Consider the following 12,483-nt stretch of genomic DNA (forward strand, 5'->3'; position numbering starts at 1 on the left):
ATGAATAAATGGGTTGAGTGAACTCTATTGTTTAAGCCATAGACCTATTTTAGTGTTTTGTGAGGTGAAATGTTTGAAATGTATTTTACTTTCTTTGAAATTGCCTCAATTTCAATGTGGGACATAATATAACCTAACACCGAAGATGCATATCTTGACATTTAGTTGAACATTATATTTTCTATTCTATCAAATATCCTCATGAGTACAACAATTTGTGAATATTTGGTTATTCATTTTCCCAGAAGATCATCAAAATGGTCTTCCATGGTATCATGTAGATTATCATGGAATATGGTGGTCATGACTCATTGATATGTGGCTCCATCATTCTTAATTCCAAAGGACATGAATTGGTGACAAAAGGTACCCTAGGGTGTGGTGAATTTGGTCTTTGTATTGATATTTCTATTTATAAGGGTTAACATCTCTTGTTGTGTAGTCTAATCCACTATAATGCCAATGTTGAGAAGTAGAAAATCGTCCTTGGGTATGAATTCTTCTAGTTTCAAAAATTTGTATAGATGTGGATGCTCGTGGTAGATTTACCTACTAGCACAATGTTAGAGACCCATTCAGTACAATTGATAGGTCTTGTGAATTCAACATCAAACATCCTATGTAACTATAATTTCACTAAGAGTGTTATCTTTGGGTGCATCTTGCATAGAAATTGCTTGATATGTTTTGCATTAGGATCCACTACAATGTGGTGTATGACTAGATCAATGTCTAGTTTGAGCATAACTTTGTAAGTTCAGTAAAAAAAAAATTGTGCTTTGCAAATGAATTAGATCACACCTTGTCATTCTTTCTAATTTAGGGATGCTACAATGAAAGTGATCTTAGTCTCTATTGTAGTACCAATTTTTACTTCAATGGTATCCTCTAGAAGGATGAATGATTTCTCGCATAGAAGCATATCATGAAATGGAAGTCAAATTCTCCCTCTTTTGGTGCCTAAGAAAGGTTATCACCAGAAGATGTTTACTAGTTGATTATTTTTATCTTTTCTTCATTTGAAAGTGCCTTATAAAGGTATTTACCAAGAGGCATTTTGTGGTGCAGGGGCACCTAGGGTGATTTATAAGTATCCTCAATTGTTTGCAAATGATATTTTCATGTTTGTAATAAGGCCTAATAGGTCATTTGATCTTTGCATTTAATCTTTGTAATAAGGGCTATTTGTAGACCTTTTGCATCATTGTACTTTTAAGACCTATAGTGGGTCAACGATGATCAAACACTTCCAATAGTGCCAAATGAGGTGTAAGAATGTTTTAAAGTCCCATTCGTCATGTTTGGATGCGTCAGGAAATATTAGATCACAATCATGTGACAAATGTAATTGTTTTTGTAAATGTTGTCAACGTTGCTTGAAAGTTGCTCTTGTAACTTAGACAACTTTTTGAACAAGGTGCACCCGATGACCAGGAAGTTGGAGAATTGGTTATAGCTGGTTGGACAACATTCATGCGGATGTTTATAACCTCTACGAGCAATATCAAATGTAATGATGAACTTCGTAATGCACACGGGGACTTTGTTTTGCTAGAAATATATATTTTTTCTTTAAATTGTTGTTCATTGTGTGTGTGGGGTCATGTATAGATTAGTCATCCTAATCCACATGCGTACAAGTTTAGAATGATGAACTAGCCTTCCTCTACAATTGGAATGAAATCATTTGGTGTATTGGTTGAGAGATCACCAATTTGAGTCCAAATTGGACTTGGAACCCTTAAAATACTAGGTAGTGGTTTCAAATGAGGATATTCTAACATTCCACTATTGGCATTGTCCAAAACCTTGGGGAATGTCAAAATCACATGTATACTACATGTAGGAAATATGGGAACAATGGGAACAAAATTGGAATTTTTTCATGACGTCTTGACCTTCGCATATGAGTGGGACAAGCCAAAATAGCAAGGAAACTAAATTGTAGAGGATACATTAGGGAGCATGGATGTGAACTAGAGATCGTGTGCAAGTCCCCTTGGATAGACAAACCTCGTGATAAAAGTCATAGATCTATTAGAGATATAGTATAAGCAAACATTTAGATATATTATAAGAAAACTTAGTTTTATGATTAGGCAAAAAATTACAACACAATGGTATATTGTGAGCCTCATATCGGAGAGGTCTTGGATTCGACTCTACTCAAGCTTAACACAACAATAATTAATTTCAACAAATAATAATAAAATAAATTATCTAGACATTGACCAATTAACTATAAAAAAAAACCTAGTTTTATGATTATTTTATCGACCACAATATATTCCTATTAACAATATAAATTTTAAGTAAACCTACAATATTTATTTATAAAGATAATCATAAAATAAATATTACTAATTATTAATTATTAAAGTAGGGTTATAAATATTAATGAAGTCATGTTACTTTTCATTATACAACTTTAAAAGCTAGCCTTAAAATTTGTTATAATTTAATTAAAGTGAGATATATAATTATATTTTAATATATTAAATCTCTTTAAAAATAGTCATTTTAAACTTTGAGAAAAGAACATTTAACTATTTATATTCTTTTTTAAAACCACAAACCCCTTTGGTGGGGAAGTCGCGATTTTTTTTAATGTAAAATAAGTTTTATTTTATATGGTTTTCTTTTAAACCATTTTTTAGTTTGAATATGTGTGTGTGTGTGTGTGTGTGTGTGTGTGTGTGTGTGTGTGTGTGTGTATCTATATATCTATATATATACACACATAAATTGACATAAATATATTTATCTATGTATATATATGTATGTGTGTGTGTGTATAGACACAGACACACACAGACACACAAACATATATTATGGCAGACAATGTGGGGGATAGCAACATCGAGTAAATCTCTCTTAGGAGTGACTGTATATGTGTGTGTGTGTGTGTGTGTGTGTACACATAGACATAGGGTCAGTGCAAGAAGTTGGGTCTCACTTTTGGCCAAAAAGTGGAAGTGTTTTTCCTGTTTTTGAAATATTTTGTCAATTGATGCCAAAATTTGAGCCATTTAGAGATTAAATATGAAAAAATTTCAAAAATAAAAATTGTAATGCTTGGAATCTTCTTTCCGAATATGTAATTTATTTGTATACCCATATGATGGATTATTTTTTTGATATGGATCTTCAAAAACCACTTTTTCAAAATGCTTGTTTCAAGACCATACCACACTCGTGTACGAACACCATAATTTGACACAAATGAATGAATTTTTGTGAATCCTTTTAAATGGAGTTACCTGACACACCAAAGATTGATGAGAATATTTTTCTTGAATTTTTTAATGAATATTTATTTTATTATTAATTTTTAATTGGCTATAAAGGAAAATTTTAAAACCTCTTGTGTACGGACACCATAATTTGATCAAAATTTCACTTTTTTCAATTTTTTTTTCAACTTCAAAAGAATTGAATGTAGATTGATGACATATAAATTAATTTAAGAAAAATTATAACATAAAAAAGTTATTAAAGTTTTAGTGAACGTTGCTATTTTACATTTAGGTACCACCTTTGATTAAAAAATAATACAAAAGTAGTAAATAAAATCATAACACTATAAAATTTATATTTCTAAAATCAGGACAGTGAGAGCTCTAATGGGTTTTTATTTCGTAAAAAAATTTGATCGGGAAGAGTCTCTAAAAATTATGGCAAAGCATGAATTTGTCAATTCAATGCCTTAGCCAAATCTTGAGAGGCCAAGGCATAGGCTTAGTCTCACCAAGCTTGTCCCAAACCAAAATCCGAGGCAAGAAAAAAAAAATCCCGCCTCATGTTGTAAGAAACAGGGACCTGTTATTTGAATTTCAAAAAACGAGTACCCATTCTGAAAAGCTAAAAGCGACATGTAAAATCTGCCGAAAACTTAAAAATTTGAATTTTTAATTTTTTGAGAAACGGGTACCCGTTTCTTAAAAATTCAAATTTTTAATTTTTTGAGAAATGGGTACCCATTTTTTGAAAATAAAAAACGAGTACCCGATTTTTAAATAACGGGTGACTGTTTTTTAAATTTAGGGTCGGGCACCCAAGCCGAAAATGAGTGCCTGTTTTTAAAAATCGAGTACCCATTTCTAAGAGGTCTCATTCCGCGGATTTGGTTTCCGCGAAATTGCAACCCAACTTTGTGCATTCACCCCATATTATGGTAAACAAGGAGGGGGATAGCAACATCGAGTAGATCTCTCATAGGAGTGACTACGACTTCCTCCCCTTTCATCCTACACTCATGCCATGTACTATTCATTGAAAATATGATAGGTTTAGTATTGTTTTCTCCAAAATAATCGTAATATGATAATTAAATAAAATGGAAGAATCATTAATATACAATACAATTATCTATGCAAAAAGTTATAAGAGATCTTTAACATTCTAAATCATCATAAATGTAACAATAATTTCTAAAAAAATGTCTTATCATCTAATCTATATAATAAAAACACAAAATCCACCAAGAGTAATAATCATGTCCATGTCTAGTATCAAATAGAAATGTCACTATGCTAGGCATTATATCGCCCCCCCTAGAACTAGGGTTATCCTAGAAGCCCACAAACTAGATTTGGGAAAGAAGCTCTTAGCCTTCTAGCATTCTTCTAGGTGGCTAAAGCCTCATTATTGGGGTCTCGTTGGACACTTTCCTCCAAAGGCTATGGTGCGACCCTATTGGCCTTATCTATGGTATAACCCTTGAGGGTTAGTGTTCATTGCTAGAGTATATGTATGAGCTCCAAAGACTATGGCCCATCTATGACTTGTAAGGAGGTCCAATCCAACACATAAGTTGAATATATATTAAAATCTCAAAGAATATATATACATGAAATACATCATGAATCTATGTGAGGCAAGGTGGAAGGGTGAGGCAAGGTGGCAGGGTAAGTTAGTATGCAACTGGTCCAATCTTCTGAAAGAAATAAAATGGGCTAGCAAACCTAGGTATTGACTTAGAACCTTTTCCATAATGGATATGGCTATTTTGGGGCCAAGCCCTCAATAACAACTTAGTTCCAATGATAAACTCTCTATCAATCTCGTGGGCATCTGCATTCTTTTCATTATTTTTATATGTTATTACTAGGCACTCTTTGATTCTTTGAACCTGCTACTCCATATCCTATAACTTCTCTAGCCCAAGAAGTATGTGATCCCAACTAAGAGGTATATGATAGGGGTGACCATACAAGACCCAAAATAGTGACATACAAATAGATTTGTGTTAACCATTACTTTATCCAAACTATACCAACCCTATTATGAGTTGTAGAAGGTAGATGGACCCATTGTCCAAATAGCTTCAGGGCTAAGATCACTAAACTCACTATCCAACTAATCTACGTATTATTCCTTGCATAATAATAGAATGAACTTTACTTGTACTTACTCTATCATGTTCTTGTTTGCAAATACTATGCTCTTGTTCACACACTTCACACACTTAATATATCACATTTACTTTACCAAATAGAAAATATCCTTCCTTTATACCATGTCCTCAAAATAATTCCTTGAGTCAACCTTGGGTTTTCCCAATTAAGTATAATAGGACCTCTTTAAGATAATTAATTTTTTTTATAATTGCACAACATTGTTAGCCCACAATCTTTACAACTTCTCAGACATGCAGCCTCTACACTTGCACACTCTCTAATGTCATCATCAACACATCCTTAATTATGCTTCATGTGATCATCAATACTTCATTCATATGACCTCATTTTCTGTCTTCTACTCTACCATACTTTACAGAAACACTTCTATGTGAACATCAATGACAAACACAATCATGAATGCAACATGTCAATCATGCTAACAATCTCCCATTTTCTCTATCAATACTTAGGATACTCCCCCAAAGGAATACCAAGAATATCAAATCAAGTTATGTTGATGTTGTTGTTCTCTTCTATTCAAATCCTCTTCATCAATCAAATCTGAAATCCTTTAGGACACTACTTTGTATGCATCTCTTCTTTAGGATTGACATCAATTGTTCACACTCTGACTCTTAGGAACAACTCTTAGTCTTCTATACAATCTCTCCCATTCATACATAACCTAGGAGATGTCTTTCATACTTTCTCCCCCATTAGAGGATCTTCTACCCCATTCATGGTACTTCTCTCTCCCCATTCATAGGACATGTTTTTCATGCGATCACTCCCCCATTGGCATCAATGAAAAAGGCTTCATTATGTTAGTCATCTGTTCCAAATTTTCAACTAACTCAAGTGTCCAAAGACACTATTTTAAACTAGCTACCAAGTGTTGTGGATGACTCTTCTCATCTCATATACTCCCCTATACATGAAGCATCAACAATCAGTCTAGTCAAACAATAGTGCTCAGTACCACTGGACTGATGCAATCTATACATTATGTACTTAGAAGTAGGTAGGGGCATAACCCTAAGCATACCTCACAAATAATGAAAAGTATCTTTAGGAAAAGGTTTTGTAATTTGTAAAGATATCCACAATCTGCTCTTTTGTACTTACATACTCCAATCTAATTTCTTTCTCTGCAACTTTTTATCTCAAAACTTGATACTTAATAGATATGTGCTTAGTCTTAGAGTGCAATACAAGATTCTTGTGCATACTCACTATACTTGTGTTATCATAATGTATGATGATAGGTTTTGAAAACTTTATCCCAATATCCTTCAACATCTTCTTCATCCACATGATTTGATTACAATTATTTTCTACTACTACATACTCTGCTTCAGCTATACTCTGTGAAATATAATCTTGTTTCTTTCTTAGCTAAGAAACCAATCTTCCTCCAAGGAAAAATGCTCTAGAACTAGTTCTATTTCTATCATCCATACTACTTGCCCAATCTGCATCAGTATAAGCACACAAAGTGAAATCACTTGATCTATCATACCATAATCCAAAATCAGGTGTATCCTTTACATATCTAAATATCCTATTTACTGTTGCATGATGAGATTACTTAGGACCAGCTTGAAATTTTTCCACTATCCCAACTACATTTTCTATATCTAATCTGGTGTGAGTTAGATATTGCAAACCTCAAGTCGTAGATCTATACTTCTTCTGATCAACTGTAGGTGTCTCATCCTTGCTAGATAACTTGTAACTTGTTACCATAAGTGTAGAAACAGGCTTATAACTTTCCAAATAATTTTTGTTCAACAAGTCTTTCAAGTACTTAGCTTGTGATATGAAAATACCAACTCTATTTTGCACAGTATGTAAACCTTCATCTCACCAATCATACTCATCTCAAATTCATTCTTCATTTCATTAGAAAAGTTATCACTTGCTTCATCATTACCTCCAATGATTAAGTCATCAAAAAATGTCACAATGATTAACAATCCATTCTCAATTTCTTTCAAATAGAAATTACTATGTATAGTATCTTTAGAAAATCCAAGTTTTTCCAACTACTTATCTAATCTTGCATACTAGGCTCTAGGTTCTTTCTTTAGACCATACAAAGCTTTCTTCAATCTGCATACCATATCCTTTTCTTTTTTCAAAAGAAAACCTTTAGGCTACTCAATATAGACTTATTCTTCAAGTTCTCCATTCAAAAATGCTAACTTTACATCCATCTAATATACTTTAAACTTTTTACTTTCTGCATAATCCAAGAACATTCTTTCTGCTTCCATTCTGGCAATAGGGGAAAAAGTCTCTTCATAGTCTATGGCTTCTTAATATGAATATCCTTTGCATACCAATCTACCATTTTCCTCACTTCATTGTGTCCATTCATCTTATTTTTGAATACCCATTTTGTTCCTATAACATTCTTATCTTTAGGTGTAGAAACCAATTCCCATGTTTCATTCTTCATAATCTGATCTAGTTCTTTATTCATTGCTTGAATCCAATAATCATCCTTGCATGCCTCATTTTCACTCTTTGGTTCAACTTGAGAAATTAGACATAATTCCTCATGTACTATGTTTCTTGTCATTACTCCTTTGTCTTTACTTCCAATATTTTGTTCTATAGGGTGGTTCTTTGCTAGATTTTTGTTAGGTGTAGGAGTTTCCATCTCAACTCTTATCTCTTCTCTTAGTTCAGATCTATGTTCTTCTCTTTGCTTAATAGTTTATACATCATTCTGCAAATAGTTTTTAGTCTCAACGAAAACTTCTACATTCTCTCTTACAAATCTAGGATTATCTTCTTCTTCATCAAAATTATGATCCAACATTCCATCTTTAACTCCAATCTTGTCATTTATCTTCACATTTGCACTTTCAACAATTGTCTTAGTTCTATGATTAAAACATTTGTAATCTTTTCTTTTCAATGAATAACCAAGGAACATGCCTTCATCACTTCTTGGATCAAACTTACTAGTATCATCATCTCTCTTTATGTAACACTTACTTCCAAATATTCTGAAATACTTCACTAATGATGCATGTACACACCATAGTTCATAAGGAGTCTTGTTTGTACATTTTCTGAGCCGCACTCTATTCATGGCTTATACTATTGTACTAATTTCTTCTCTCCAAAATATCTTGGCTACATCATTCTTAAACATCATTTCTCTTGTTGCCTCTGATATAGATATATTCCTTCTTTCTGCTATCCCATTTTGCTTAAGGGTCTTGGTTGCTAACAATTGTTTCTCAATACCATTTTCTTCAAAAAAGATGTTAAACCCTCTAGAAGTAAACTCTCCACCTTTATCAAATCTTAAACATTTAATCTTTACACCAAATTCATTCTCAAATCTATTCTTAAATACCTTAAACTTTTCAAAGGCCTCAAATTTTTCTATAAGAAATACTATCCACATCATTCTACTGATATCATCAACAAAAATCATAAGTACCTCTCTCCATAAAATTCTCTTGTTCTGGTAGGATCACTCAAGTCTATATGAACAATCTCCAACTTCTCTGTACTAGTAAACTTCTTGCTAAGAAGTGCAACCTTCTTCTACTTGGCCATATTGCATTCCTTGCAAACAATGCTAGCAAACTTCATGATCTTAGGTAAATGTATGACTACAAATGTACTACTAGCCTTCACAATATTATCAAAGTTTATATGAAAAAACCTTCTATGCCATAATCAACTATTATCGACTTTTGCAACCAAACAAATCATTTTTGTAGGGTTCAATTGAAATAAATTACCTCTAGATCTTGTACCTGTTCCAATCAACTTACTAGCCATATCTTTAATAATGCAACTCTTATATGTGAAAACGCAATTGATAACCTTTATCAACCAATTGTCCAACACTCAACAAATTATGTTTTAACCCTCCAACAAAATAAACATCATCAGTGTTAGCCTTTCCATCAAGAGTAATAGATCATATCCCTATGATGTGACAAGCTACATTGTTACCAACTCTAACAATTCCTCCATTACAATTTTTGAATTTAAAAAACTTGTTCATGTCACTAGTCATGTGATGTGAACATCCACTCTCTAAATGCAATTAGATTTTTCTGCAACTTATGAAACTAATGCCTTTTCTTCTTTAATCTCTTTTTCAGAATGTTCTTCCTTTATAGCCACAAATCTTAATTCATCATCACTTTCACTTGAACTCTTTCCTCAGATTCATCATCTTCATTTGCACAAACAAAATCTCTAGGACTTTTAGGCTTGAGTGTTTTCTTATATGTTTTCTCTCTTTTAAGACACTTAGAAGCATAACGACCAAATTCATTGCAAGTCTAACATTTAAAAATTTTCTTACCATCTTGTTCTTTTCTCACAAGAAAGGTTGTTATTTCTTCAATCTTTCCATCTTCTTAAGATTTGGATCTACTATTGCTAGCATAGTCTCCAACGACACTTGGACTTCTTGTAAAATAAGGACAAACACTCAATGCACTAAAAGTTGTCTATACTCTGGGAAATTCTCCACATTGCCTCAAACTAAATTTTGTCGCTTTCAATCTTCCAAGTAAAACTTCCCTAGTGAAATTCTTAGTCTAGGGTATAATAAGTTCAATCATCTACACTACTTGTTTGAATGATGGTGTTAAGGTTCTCAAAATCTTCCATACAATCTCATCTTCCCCTTTGGATCCTTCACAAGACTTAATTCCTATAACAATCTTAGATATTCTACTAACATAGCTTCTCATAGATTCACCTTCCATCATTTTAGCATCTTGAAACAAACATATCCAGTTATGTAATCTTACTCTTTTTGCATGTTTATCTCCTTCAAAAGTAGATTCTAAAGCTTTCCAAATTTTATGCGATGTCTCTAGTTATTTTACTTAACTGTATTCATTTTCAGGAAGAACTAAATGCTTCTCTACCTTGCATGTTACACATAAATATATCTCTTTTAGCTTTACCACATTCCTCAAGCTTTCTTTCTTGCACAAACTCTCAATCATTCTTTGTCAAAAGCCAATATCCTGGACCCATACATAGAAAACGAGTCTTCATTATTTCCTTCCACCTGCCATAGTTAGCTCCATCAGATTTAGGACTTTCTTTTCTTAAGTGACTTGCCATTGTTCTCTGAAAGCTATTCATCTTTCTCACTAAAGATCTAAGGCTCTGATACTAATGTTCAGAAAGTAAAGCCCACCAATATAATTGAGAGGAGTGGTGGTGAATCAATTATCCAACTGTCAAAATACTTATCAACCTTATTATCATTTAAGCATGTTAAAAACATAATAAACAACAATAACCTAATACTACACAATGACACTTGATATGTTAACTAGGGAAACCCTTGATTAGAGGGAAAATCCTAGTGGGGATGGTACCCACAAAATGATACACTAATATAAATGTTCCTTTTTAGAGGATGGACTCTTTTAGGAATCAATAAATAAATTCAATACATATTAGTCCTTGTTAAGAGACTTTGAATCCTTATTAGGAGATTCCAACCATGTTAGGAGTTGTGCTAGCCCTATTAAGAGATGTAGATGGTAGATGGACCCACTATACAAACAACTCTAGGGGTAAGATCACTATACACTATCCAATTGATCTCTATATTATTCATTGTAGAATAACATAATGAATTGTACTTGTACTTCCTCTTTCTTATCAACTAGACTTGCTCTTCTAATCTCGATACTAGATCACCAACTTCACATCCAATAATCCCTTAGATCACTTACTCATATTTACCAAACACTCTTCTCTTGTTCGCATAGTTCACATATTTAATATATCACATTCACTTTACCAAAAGGAAAATATCCTTTTTGTATACCATGTCCTCAAAACAATTCCTTGAGTTGGCCTTTAGGCTTTCCCAATTAATTGTAATAGGACATCTTTAAGTTAATTAATTATTTTATAATTGCACAACACTGTTGGCTCACCATCTTTACAACTTCTCACACATGCGACCTCTATGCTTGCACACTCTCTGATGTCATATCAGGATGTCTACTATCACTATCTAACCTCACATAACAGGATTATACCTCTGTTAGGAGATACAATCCAAACAACAAAAAAATCTTCTCAAGTATTCCATCTACTTGCTATCTTCTATAAATCAATCATATGTTTTGCATGCCTTCAACTTTCTACATTTTCACTCAATCACATCATTAGTACATCGTGTAGAACATGTCCTTAACTATGCTTCATCCAATCATCAATACTTTGTTCGTCTGAACTCTTTCTCTATTTGATACTTTGCCACTCTTTACAAAAGCATTGCCATGTTCACATCAATGACAAATATGGTTATAAATGTCAATCATGCTAACAATATCCCACATGCTCTATAAATTCTTAGGGTACTCCCCCAAAGGAATACCATCAACATTCATGCTAACAAAAAATGTATTAGTGACTATGATGGTCTGTGTGCAACTCAAACCTATGCCCTAACAAGAAGTGCCTCCATTGGTTAAGGGCATGAACAATGACTTCCAGTTCCAAATCTTGTATATGATAGTTAAGCTCACAGTCTTTAAGTTTTCTAGACTCATATGAAATATCACTACCTTCCCACATAAGAACTACTCCTATACCTTCTAAGAATGTATTTGTTAGGATTAACTATAGATTGAAATAAAAATTACATGCAAATATAACCAATATTATAAAATAGTAAAGCACACATAAGAGAACAAAAAGCCCCAAAGGTTTAAAGTGCTTCACTCAATCCCTGGGCTATGTCCACACAAAATAGTTCCAATACTATTAATGTCCAGTGATTACAATCCACAATCTCTTACAACTCAATACTACTACAAGAAGCTACAATATCATCATAGATTATGAAATCCTTAACCCTAAGCCATTTTATACAAGTTTTTTCCGCTTCCAAAATTAGGGCTAGAATAAGTCATCCTATTGAAAATATCACAGCCAACACCTTTTACAATAGTAGAGTCATTTTTGGCTTTGGGGGCGATGCTCCCAAAAACTACACCAAATAAACCTCTAAGTTTGATCAGGCTCCGCAAACCATAAATCTTTCTAAAGGGTTGGGTACTAC

This window comes from Cupressus sempervirens, chromosome 3, assembly GCF_028749045.1.
Source record: "Cupressus sempervirens isolate cs-2001-9-10 chromosome 3, ASM2874904v1, whole genome shotgun sequence".
In the NCBI taxonomy this organism is placed as follows: Eukaryota; Viridiplantae; Streptophyta; class Pinopsida; order Cupressales; family Cupressaceae; genus Cupressus; species Cupressus sempervirens.